This window comes from Monodon monoceros, unplaced genomic scaffold (genome assembly GCF_005190385.1).
Source record: "Monodon monoceros isolate NGI ecotype Baffin Bay Population unplaced genomic scaffold, NGI_Narwhal_1 Super_Scaffold_19, whole genome shotgun sequence".
NCBI classification, from domain to species: domain Eukaryota; kingdom Metazoa; phylum Chordata; class Mammalia; order Artiodactyla; family Monodontidae; genus Monodon; species Monodon monoceros.
The window spans coordinates 77,487,128-77,499,951 of NW_021703775.1; the positions used below are offsets into that span (position 1 = coordinate 77,487,128).

The 12,824-nt window shown below is 41.0% G+C and overlaps 1 long non-coding RNA gene across 1 annotated transcript in view; it reads left to right on the forward strand.

Moving 5' to 3' along the window:
* Positions 1 to 726: 726 nt before the first annotated feature.
* Positions 727 to 12,824, forward strand: part of LOC114900869 — a 116,549-nt gene continuing 104,451 nt past the window's right edge. The window contains exon 1 of the long non-coding RNA XR_003794960.1: positions 727 to 1,021. This is a non-coding gene — a long non-coding RNA (uncharacterized LOC114900869). The remainder of the gene's footprint in view (positions 1,022 to 12,824) is intronic.

A 12,824-nucleotide genomic window follows, 5' to 3' on the forward strand; every position in this document is an offset into this window, starting at 1 on the left:
TGCAATCTTTGCTGGTTACAGGTAACATGTAAAGAATATCCCGTTAATCAGAGCGGAGGCTTGCTGGAAGGGAGCCATGAGGAGAAAGGAACAGGGGACAAATGCAAGATGAATTAGGGTCGCTCCTCTGTGTATCTCACCCATGTCTCTTCTGTGGGCACCTCGAGGCCAGCAACTTTGGACTCTTTTCACGGACCCAAGACCAAGCTCAGATTCAGGCATTTGGTCCGTGCTGGGCAAAAGCTGAGCTGAACTGAATCTGACCTAGTTCATCTGGCAGAGGAGCAAGTTCATGTGCCAGACCAGAGGGAGAAGAGAAGCAACTTATTATTTATTCAAGTATTTGGCACTCCATTATTTTTATAAACGAATGCACAAAATTGCTGTGATAGGGTCAGAAACTTGGACGTGGGATACTCAAGTCGAGGCTTTTAAGAAAAATCTGTGCTGTTGTTTTTCCTGTTGTTGTTTGGATAAGAATCTTTCTGAAAATTCCAGTGAGTCTCCGCTGGGTGACTTGGGATGAAGAGGAGGGATCTTTGCACACAGCTTTGCTGGAGAGAAAATTGAGAGGGTGACGGCAGCTTTTTTCTTCTGAGCCCTTGAAACAGCTTGTACTTGGTTTAGCCAAGGAGTGATTTTCTTGTAATACCAGCCTCTGCTTCTCTGCCCTCTGGAAGGCGGAAGGAGCTCTGAGGTCCCTGGCAGACTGCTCCTTCCCACGGTATTAAATTCAGCCTTGTCAATTCAAGGTTGGGAACATTGTTCCCAGCACCTGAGGGCGTCTGTCATCTTGAAGAAGCAACAAAATCTTCTGACAGCCCAGAGCAATTATTTTGGAAGTATTTCCCTCTGGGCTGTGACAAGAGCAGTGGACAAGGCAAGAGCAGATGTCCCCTCTCTTGGAGGGGGCCTTTGATCTTGGAGGACAGTACCGCCGTGTGGTGATGCATGCAGTTTGGCGTTGGGACTATCCGTGTTGAAATCTGGACTCCACCATGCATTTGCTCTGTGACCCTGGGTAAGTTGCTTCACCTCTCTGGGCCTCCCTTTCTCCATTTGTGAATCGGAAACTTAACGGTACTTAGCTGAGAGAGTCATTAGGATTAAACAAGCTAATACACATAAAAGTCTTAAAACGTTGACGCCTGGCACATAGTACATAGATATAAATATTAGCAGCTATCATCACGGTCAGTGTCCCGATGACTCTAGCCATCACGGCGACCCAGTGGGGTCTCTTCTGAGTTCTCTAGATGTGGATTCACATGACACTTATTGGGGATCTACTGTGTGCCGAGCACGGTGACAGTGACTTACATATCTTTTTTTTCAACTTCAGAAGAGGACAGCAGAAAATGTCACTGCCTGATGGATCTGAGTTGGCTTCTGGAAGGAACTGAGCTGGGGGTGCAGACTGGAGATAATGCTGTGCATGAACTTGGGTGGGAGAGGCGTGGGGAAGGGGAGCAGGGTGCTGTGGGCCTGGGGGCTGCCGGGCATCAGAAGATAAAAGGGGAGTTCCAGGGAAGCACAGCTCAGCCCTGAGGGGCTGAAGAACAGCAGAAGGCCAGGGAATGATGTGTCCGGGCTGCTGTTAGGTCAGGCTGAGGCCCCAGTTCTGTATTTGCTGAGCGATGAGGCCAGGGGCCCGGGCAGGGTAATGGGGCCCCTTCAGCATGATGTTGTAGGATGCTGAGCTCTCACAAGGGGGTGGAGGTGTTTCTGATCCAGCCGAAGGGCTAAAAGAGACGCAGCGGCCATGGCAGGAAGGGTGGGTTCCCAACCTGGCTGCTTCTCAGAATCTCTTGGGAGCTTATTAAAAATGCAGATTTCTCTACCATCCATTTGCCCAATTAATCAGATTCTCCGTGGGTAGGACCTGGAACCATACAGTCTCGGCAAACTCCTGGGGTATTCTGCAGTGAGCTAGCCCTGGGCTCCGAGAATGGGGGTTTAGTTGTCACTGGTGTAACCCGTCAGGGAATGGGCTAGGGAGGGAGCAGATCCCCGATGACAGGTTACCGGCTGCTGAGATAATGCCAGGCTCTTAGGACTGAAGAAAGAGCCTTGTTTCAGGCAGAGCCCTGCACCCAGGTGGGGCCGGCAGCAGGATCAGGTGGGGAGGACAAGACAGGACAAGGAGTAGCCAGCAGCCTCAGGACCACAGATGCCGAGGGCACGGGCATATCTAGCAGGTAGACCTCCCCGGAGGGCAAGTGGCGATTCGGTTACTCCCAGGTTGTGGCTCTCCTGGAACCCTATTAGAAGGGAATTGAGGAGAATCACCCACATCCAAGGCCTCACGCTGGGGGCAGCCGGAACCCTTATGTCCTCCACCCCGCTCTCCCCACACTCCCTCCTGGCATCTGCCAGGTGGCCTCTCTGGACCGTGAGATGCTACAGGCCGAAGCTGCGGCTGGGCATTGAGGATGTCAGGGAATTTCAGCAGGTCTGAACCCTAGCAGTGAATATAATCCACCTCATCCTTTATCTCTCTAACCCCCGTACTGGGAGTGATCCCTCCACCATCTCCCCATAGTTGGAACCCTCACTTTCCCTCAAGTTTACTTAAAATGGTGATCTTTCATAGGTTGCCAATTTTCCAATTTTTTTTTTTTTTTTTTTTTTTGCGGTACGCGGGCCTCTCACTGTTGTGGCCTCTCCCGTTGCGGAGCACAGACTCCGGACGCGCAGGCTCAGCGTCCACGGCTCACGGGCCCAGCCGCTCCGCGGCATGTGGGATCTTCCCGGGCCGGGGCACGAACCCGCGTCCCCTGCATCGGCAGGCGGACTCTCAACCACTGCGCCACCAGGGAAGCCCCCAATTTTTTTTAAAAATTGTCATCAATTTCAGTTTAAGGCAGTTCAGTCCAGTGAAATACATACTTATTGAGTCCACATTATGAACCAATCCCTGAATCTGGTCCTGGACTGTACAAGAAAAATTAGGACATGTTTCCAGTTCTTAGGGAACTCAGTGCAGGGAAAGAAAAACGCAGGTCAACAAATGTCATTTAGTGTGCCATGCACTACACACTAAGGGTAAATTCCAATTTTCAAAAAGGGCTGTGTAATAGTTATTTCTGTGCACGTTTTATCTCCGCCACCTGACTCATTCTTGTTGAGGGCTAGGGACATGTCACATTCATTTTTGTAATTTCTTCCCTCTGAAACAATGGATGGAACATGGCTGGTATTCAGTTGATCTTTGTTGGTCTGGTTTGAATTGAATTCTGCTTGGCACCATGTTTTGTTTTTTTTTTAATAAATATTATTATTTGATTTAAAAAATGTTTAGGAATATATAATGTCAGGCTATAGGTAAGGCAGATTTAGGGAGGTTAGAGCTGGATTTTTTATTTCTGGCAGTGATGGTTTTTTTTTAATGGATCCTGACTGCAAGCAGTCAAGATAAAATATAGTTTGAATATTTTTAGACAACTCTGAATTAGAAGAATTTTCTAGCACTTTGAAAGGGCAAATTGTGACACAGAATTATTCCGACCAATTAGAGGATTGATACAATTGAATGGGTTGATTTGCACTAGGGCAAGGTGTCATTTTAGAAAGGAGTACTGTCTCCAAATGCTGAGTGAGAGAGACATGGCCAGGGATCGTCCTAGAAAACAGCAGAGATTTGGAGAGCGGGACAACAGAAATGAAAATACAAAAAAACTCAGTAAATATTCAGATTTTACTCTTCTGTTCCCTATTGATGGAGTAATTTGTCTTCAATGTGGTATAAATGAAAGAGCAGGGGAAAGATCTGAGCTAAAATAGAGGGTCACAGGACACGAAAAATTGTGACCTTTGGCAGTGTAACCCCTCCCAGTGTCAGCTTTCTTATGTATAGAATGGCCAGCATGGTCCATTATTTTCAGAGTTGCTGTGAGTGACGATCCCAGGAGATAAGAAATGTAAAGGGCCCTGCAAGGTCCCTTGCCTGTACTACGTACTTAATAAACAGCCACTCCCTTTCAGATCCCTTCCCTGAGGTAACCTTGGGGAGCTTAGTGGCAGCTCAGAAATCAGGAATGGGTTCTCACAAACATGATACAATTGTTCTTTCTCATGACTCCGTGAGCAATGTCATTGGCTTCCTCAGAAGCTGAGCCTGGAGACATGAAGATGGAACTGGTCACGTGCGCAAGCGGGCGGCTGGTGAAGGGGACCGAAATGGCGCTGAGATGCTGGGTTCAGGTTGACGCTTGTCGGGATGGTGCGTTGTTCTGGTTTGCATCTTCCCCTCTCTCACCTGGCAAGCACCCCCGGCCAGTGATTGGTGGGGTCCTTTGCCACCTGCAGATCGCTCACCTGGAAGCCTTTTTAGCTCTTCCCTCAAACCAGTTGGGTTACGGACACTGCTGTGGGCTGTGCATAATATCTGGGGCTCCTGGGACTGTTCTGAACAAAGGAAATACCTGGAATCGGAGCTGACTCCACAGAAGCCTGGGTACTGTCCCTGCTGGGGGCAGCCCTGGACCATTTATTGGTAAGTGGAGAAATACCTATTTATTTGAAGCACCACTGGGTCCAACACAGGATGGCCATATATTTTAATTGTCCAGAGCAGGATACTTTTGAGAATGAGTGAAGGCATCATAAAAATCATGCTGGGATGACAGGCATAACTAAGACTCTCCTGGGCAAAGCAGGATATATGGTCACCCTTGTCAGATAGCCTGGGCAGAGGGGTTTGTATTAGATCATTCTGTCTGGAATTATTTTCATTGTCCTTGCAAGGACTTCAACACATAGCTGAATATTCATCTTGATTTGGTGACTTCCTTTAGCTACAATTAAGAGTTTAATATGCTGAAGACTCAATTATGAGAAAGACCCACTAGGATTTGTGGGGAATAATTTAAATACTTCCATTTGCGTAATGATTTACAGTTTGCAGAGCATTTTCACACACATTATGTCACCAACCTGGACCTCCTCCCTAAATTTCAAACCTCCAAATTGCAACCCTGCTGCCTCTGAAATGTAACATTGTCTACACTGAACTCTGTGGTGTCTGTCTGTTCCATGCCTACTTCTCTTCTTCCAGGAAGCCTTCCCTGATCTCAACTCACCATCCCCACTCTCAAAAAAAGTTGCCCCTCCTCAGTAACCCATGTGCTTGCCTACCTTGCTTACTAGAGAGCATGTCTTTGAGGGAGGAGTAGGACTAATTTTCTGCTGTATTCCGAGGTCCAACTCAGAGTAGGAACTCAGAGAATATTTGCTGAATAAATGAATCTGACTTGAATGGTGCTTCTCAAACTTTCATGTACACCAGTTACCTGGAGAGCTTCTTAAAAGGAAGATTCTCACATAGCAGCCCTGGGTGGGGCTGGAGATTCTGCATATCCACCAAGCGCCCAGGTGATGCCGATGCTGTAGGTCCTTGGACCATACTTTGGGTAGGTGCTCAAGCACTAATATTTAAACTTGGCTGTTCATTGGAATCACCTGGGGAAGTTTTGGATAGCTCCATGCCTGGAGCACACCTCTGGAGTTTCTGATTTAATGGATAATGGTGCACCTGGGTATCAAAAGAGTTTTCAAAGTTCCCCAGGTGTTTCAAAGTTCCCCAGGTGTTTCTAGTTCTCTAGTTTGAGAACCATGGTGCTGCAGGGAAATTTGACATGACTATGCAACTTTCAAAGTGAAACGCGTGGTTCCCTATAAACCTAGAAAGAAGAGTGTTAATTGTACCTTACAATTTTAGAATTCACAAAGGACTTTAAGCTCATATCCATTATTTCAGTAGTTCCTTACAACCTGTAAGGAAGGCTTTTTTCACATGGGAAGCAGACTCAGCAAGGTGATCCTGATACAGCAGAGATATGAATCAAGCTTTTTTAAAATTTCAAATTTAATATATTTTTTCTGTAATCAGTGGAGAGAGCTGAGGTTTGTTGGTCAAGTCCCGGCCCTGACAGTTGAGCTGGGTATCACTTGACTTGGGACCTCACGTTTCTTCTCTGTCCCCACCCCACCCCCATGCATATGACACCCAGGCAGCCCTCCTAGGCAGTCTGTCCTGCTAGCTCCTCTGTGTCACATCTAGGTCCTTGGGTGAACACACTCCTCTTTTCTCCCCTTCTCCAGCTGTCAAACTCCCACTCCCACTTCAAGACCAGGCTCAGATGTCCTTGCTTCCCTTGGGCAAGTTTAACCCTCCCACGTGTACCTCTTTAGTGATCACCACTGTCTGTTTCTTCATTTGCTTCTTCTAGCCTGTGAGCTCTTCAAGTTCATGAGCCACGTCTTATTTTCTTGTATTCCCTACACACATTATAGGGTCCGATAGTGATGTGCTCGGTGAATACGTTAAATAAAAATGGGTGATTAAATTAATTTGCTTTAGAGAGATGTTCTAAGTTGATAAGGACTTGGAAGACTAAAAAACAACTACTTTGGAAAGTTAAAAACATGATACTCAGTGTAAGATATTATTACTATGATTATTCATAGTAATATTGTTGTTTATTAATTTTATTTTAGCCTTCCAAGCTGCAAACCTGCTTATGCACTTTGTGCCTGAAATTTTCAATTGACTAAACAAGACTTCTTGCTGTTTAAACAATTGAAGAATTACAATGAGAAAAAGGGTCATTTAAAATTAATCGGAAGATGTGGAATAAAAGAAAAAAAGTTACCCATAATCTTACCACTGAAGTCTACACTGGTAAATTTTTGATATATTTCTTTCTGGTCTGTTTTTTGCACACAGTGTTTTCTAAAACGGAGTTGTAGTGATGCTGTTTGTGTACCATTTTATGTCTTTTTCACTTAAAATTATAGCCTACTCATTCCCTCCTGTTATTACTACTTTTACAGGCATCTTTTTTAGTGGCTGTGTACTTTTGTTTCAAGTGTATATACCACAGTTTACATAGGGATTACCCAGCTATTGGACATTGAGATTGTATTTTTGTTTTCATCCATGTTAAATGATGCTGCAGTGATGACGTGATAAAAACTCGCTTTTCTGAATTTAGGCGTAGCTTTTTAGGGGTCAATGTCCAGAGGAGGAATCCCCCGAATTTATGCTATTCATTCTACCAGCAGCAATGTATGAAAGTGATCATTTCATTATCTTGCTTCCAGAACTGGTTATTATAAAATTTTAAGTTGTGTTTAATTTGATAGGTGAGAAATGTTCTTTCATATTAATTTGTATTTCTTTTTATTACTAGGGAGTTTGAATAAAAATATCAAATGTTTAGCATGGGTTTACAGGTTCTTCTGAGCTTTAAAAGGATTTTTTAATATATAAACTTCCTAGGCAACTATTATATGCCTCTTTCTGCTCTAAGAATCTAAGGTTCTCTAATATATAAACGCCAATGTCTTATTTAATAGACCTTCAGTGAGAACCATCTCTGCTGAATGCATGTGAAGGATGGTGTCTATCCTTTCCAAAGGTGTTCAAAAATTTTTCCTACCATTTATTTAAAAAATTGTTTTCTTTTAAAAATGATGTAAATATTACAATTAATTTGGTAAACAGAAAAATGGCTACAGAATCATATTTTGCATGGTGGAGTCCTGCTACACACATAATTTTGTCTGTTTCTAAGTGGCATATTACTTGGGGGTATTTCCAATGATTATTTCAAGGGATGCAGACTGTTCCATTGAACTGATGTGCAATGGTTTAGGGTTAGGGTTTATTTTATTTCTGACATATATACTGATTTTGATCTTATGTGCTTGTTTTGGTGAATATGGCTTTATTCCATTTTTGAGGTTATTTTCTTAAACTCACAGAGGTGAGGTTACTGGATCAAATAGGCAAAACATTTGTATGTCACATGCCTAACATTTTTCCTAAAGAGACTTGAATATTTGCTATTTCACCAGTAATAGGAGTTTACTAGTTTGAGCAGTTTCATGGAAATTATGAGCTTTAAAAACTTGTTACAAATTTAATAGGCAGAAACCTCTTAACATACTTTAATTTGTACTTATTTTAATAGCCAGATAGGCTGAACATTTAAAAAAATATTTATCCATTTTATTTCTTCTTTTGTGAATTAGCTTTTCAACTTTGTTTTGCTTGTTAACTTAATTACTATCTTAATTCCTCTGCTATGTTTTTTTCTTAAAACAATACAAAGCAAAACAAAAAAACACCTTCACCCATTTCTCTCACACCCTCACCCTCTGCCTCAGACCACCGCCAATCTGTTCTCTGTATTTATGAGATTTTTGTTTGTTTGTTTGTTTTTTAGATTCCACACCAAAGTGAGATCATACAGTATTTGACTTTCTCTTATTTCACTTAGCACAATGTCCTCAATGTTCATCCATGTCGTGGCACATGGCAGGGTTTGCTTCTTTTTATGGCTGAATAGTATTCCAGTGTATGTATACACTACATCTTCTTTATCCATTTATTAATTTGTATTTCTTTTTATTACTTTTCTTTGATTACTTTTATATTTATTACAAAATTATTAAAAATTCTAAAATAAATCTAGAGATTAATGATTTTCTGCTTGCCAATGTCTCTCACATTCTAGACTGTGCATCTTGGTCCATAGAAAAGGTTTTATCCAATTTCTTCATTTATAAAATAACCTGTCTCACAGAGCAGCAAGGAGAATCAAATTCACTGACACGTGTGAAGTGACTAAAACAACACCATCTGCGTCATACAGGTTCAAGAAATATAAGTCCCCACTCCATTACCCAAATTACAGACCATCTGATTATATATATATATATATATATATATATAAAATTAATGAAGAAAGGTTAAGAGCACTAGGATTTTTTGCAGAGAAAACAGAAGTTTGAGGGAGAAAATTAATGGCTGTTAAATTCTCTAGACAGAGGATGGTGCTCAACCTTCTCCATCTTTGGGGAAGGGGACACAAGAAGCCATTGCAGGTTTACAGTAAGGAAGACTTTAGTCTTGGAAGGGACGTTAAACATTGAAGGAGGCATTGAAAGTCCCTTCTTTGGAAGTTTTAAAAGCAGAATTCAGTCCCATGGTTTGGGATGACTTTTCAGTGCTCATGGAAATGACATCTGGCATCAGAATCTATATAATTCACTGAACTTCAACATTTTGCAAAAGATGTGGTGCTTCAAAGGGTGTGTGCCACCCCTGGTTCTCTAATGAGGCAGACTCACAGACGCTTCATGCCCGAGAAACTAACAGTCTTGTCAGCCACTCAGGACCCTCTGCCCAAGCCCCCCAGCATGTGCCTGGTTTTCTTTCACTCCTCAACTTCTCTCCAGTTTGACCCCTTAACTCAACACCCTGACATTGATCCCTGCCTCCTGTTCTTCCTGGACTTAGCTCTCCATAGCTTACTACTCCTTCAAGGTGAGGCCTTTGCACTTCAGCCAACAGACTAGATCATCAGAAGGTAAAATAAAATGAATTTTCAAGTCAGTAATAAAACAAACGAATGCATTAAAGGGTGTGGGTTTTCTGGAGACCACTGACTTACTTGGGAAATAAGCGAGCTGAAGTAGAATTTGAAAGTCCCTATAAGTAAACCTTTTTAGAGATAAAGTGCATCTCCAGGTACAGTTAATGGAACACTGAATTAGAAGTAAGAATTCTATTTCTAGGCCAGCACAAATTCCGTCTCTCTCCCTATATTTTTCTCCCATCCCCTCTCCATCCCTTTTCCTAGGGGAGCTGACTTGGTCACCAAATTGGTCAGTTTCCATCCAGAACCCTGATTAGTCATGGACACGGTGCTAAAGCTCACGTGCATTGATAGGGAGTTTCCTCACCTCTTTCCAGTGGCTGAATGAGTGAGAGACCCCAGTGAGTCTCTGTAATGTGTAGACTTTATGCACAAATAGATAATAAATGAGCGGGATCCCTGTAGTATTAGGGATAGATCATCTTTGGGGATTTAGGATGATGGGAAAACTTCATCAAATTATTATAAATTAAGATATAAGAGTGAAATCTAAAAGCCCCATCTATGGTCTGGAATGTTATGATTCAAAGAAGCAGCTTTGTCAGAGGCAGATGTAAAACTATAGTGAGAGGCTGGGAAGGCTTCAGAATTGGTATATTTGCAAAAAATAAAAGACAAAAAATTTCTTATTTGGGAAAAGAACATCAAACAACAGAAGAAATAGATCTGGTTTTGAAAACAGACTTTGGTTCTATAATCAAAAGAGGAAAAGAAAGAAAAAGGGAAGATGAGACACTCTCACCCAGAAAACACTCTCATTCCGAGACTTGATAAAGGGAAAATGAGGGCAACCGCAGGAGGAGGTAGAAATTTTTTAACTTATTCGGCACAGCCTGAAAAAAATGTAGGGTAATAAGAGAGAAATGGAGCACGAGAAACATATCCCACCACTGCAAAAATAAAGGTGATACAAAGGAAAGCTTCTAACTAGCATTAAAGAATAAGATATACAAAGTCTGTACAACTAAAAGGCTGAGGTAAGGCAAGATCTTGGAGAAGGGTGCATAACGAGGATGAATTTTTTCTCTCTGAGCCCCCAGGAGCTTGGACTATGGAAACAACTACAGCTTCGATAAGAAATCTATTGAGGACAGGAGTCTTTGTCGTAGAAGACTTGGAACTATAATTGTTGGTTTAGACGTCTAGAGGCTAGTTGTGTACCTAATATAAAAGGCGTTCAAAGGATGTTTTGTTACGTGAATAAATATTCTATGAATGGCTGCCAGTTTGAATATCTGAATCCCTTTAATACTTTAAATTGAGACCATTTGAATGCAAAAAAAATCAAATGCAGTTAAGAATTGTATTACTAATTCTGAAATATTGTGTGGAAATTAGTGTGTTCACATACTGTAGGGCAGGGCACACTTAGAAATCTCAAGTCTACTGGTGATCTAAAACCAGTTTCTGACATTGGTCACACAGTCTTCTATGATGTTCTCTGGGTAGATGCAAGTGAAACAAGGGCCACAGCCACTTTAGTTGACATAATTAAAGATCCTTTCAAACACCATACATGTGGGTAGAATTCACATGTAAATTGTGGATGTTAATCATTTTATTAACAAAATTCTATTTTGAGTGTGTGTTTTAGCTAGGAGTCATCTTCCATTTCCCAGAGCAGAATAAAATTGCTCATTTTCAGAGGTTTAAATTTCTCACAGGTATATATTGGAGCAGCATAACTGGGGGCGAGGGGGGGAGGAGAAACTATTTTCAACTCTCTAACTAGAAAGATATGAATTGGAATGTTCCATTATAATTCCCATTCTAATATCTCCTGCCAACATATAGAATGGCCCATTAAATTCACAACTGTTCAGAGAGAGAATACGTTTAACAGTACTGAGTAGAATGTTGTTAAAAATTTAATCCAACACATTGAGCCCTCCTCCCCTGAGGATGCACTGTATAAACTCTGCCTTGTAATATAATACCTTCAACTCAGGGAAAGAAAAAGTGGTTTTTATACATAACACATTCCATTAGTCTCTTCAATTCCCCATTATTTCCTGAATTTTTAAAAGGACTCTAATGAAAGTATTGCATACCAAGATTTTTCTTATATTTCATAGTAACAGCTTTCATGCACTTTTGAAGAAATTGATAATAACCTGCTTCATGTGCAGAAAAATACGCCATAGCTTGTAACTTCAAGTTTATTTTCTTCAACTTGGCAATAACTTCAGTGCTTAAACAATCAAGAATTCTTCCTCTAGAGCAAATCTATGGGAAAGGTGGTTATTTTAGCACCTTTCCAAGCATTAGGAAAATCAAATATTAAATTCAGTTAATAAAGTGAGAAATTTCCATTTATACACACACACACACACTCACATGTACTCTAGAAATAACATTTGATCAATAGAGGAGCCCTCAAAGTTCATAGGATATAATTTCATAGGTTTTAGGTGATATATTTCTATTTTTTTAATTCTAAATTTTGAAATACCCAAAATAAACACAGAAAAGATTTTTAGAAGTTCATTAGTTCATGTCCTTATCTCCCGGCAAGTCAATGTCCTAATTATTCTGTAAATGTAGATCTAAAATTAGGTATGACATGATTTCAGATAATCAGTCAGTTATTTTTCAATCCAAGCAAATTGAGGTTAAAAATAAGAATAATAACCTGGTCCATGAAATGTTATCTCTTTGAAATGTGCACATGCATTTAAATGAATCAAAAATTTTGCAAACAAAGGAATATTTGGATTCTGTATTTAGAACAAACTTACTTAACAAATATTAATTATGTGCCTGCCGAAAAAATGTCTGAAAAATTTTAAGATCATTTAAAGCATGGCTTTCAAGTAACAGCACCTATATCCACAGAATAGTATTCACCCAAATACCCAACAGTAGGGAAATGTTTAAATACATTTTGGTATGTTTCCTTTTGCTTCATTTCCTATGCATTTCTTACTTAGTTGATATCTTACCCCAGCATTCAAATTTTGATGAATTTTGAGGTTGGTCTCCTAACCTCCTCTCCTACCAGTCTCCCTCTCATTTTCAATTCCCAATTCTAATTCTAAATTAGAATGTAACTGGTCAATCTACAGGGGAAAATATTTGTATTTGTCCAGCTGTATCCACCATTGCTCTGAAGAAAGGTTTGGGCCAGAGACGTTGGTGCACATCATCACCCTGAAAACATTGGTAAGGAAACAAATAAGACATCTCCCCTCCCTACATAATCAGGCAAAAGACAAGAAACTTTACCCCAGAGATTTCACCAACTCCTTCCTTGATTTTATCCCTATCATATTCAACGTGGTGTTATCACTGAGGCTTACGTTCATTCGTAAGAAAAGACTACTCTTAATTGGAGGGAACACAGCTGCTCGTCCATATAAGTCCATTTTGAAATGTAAG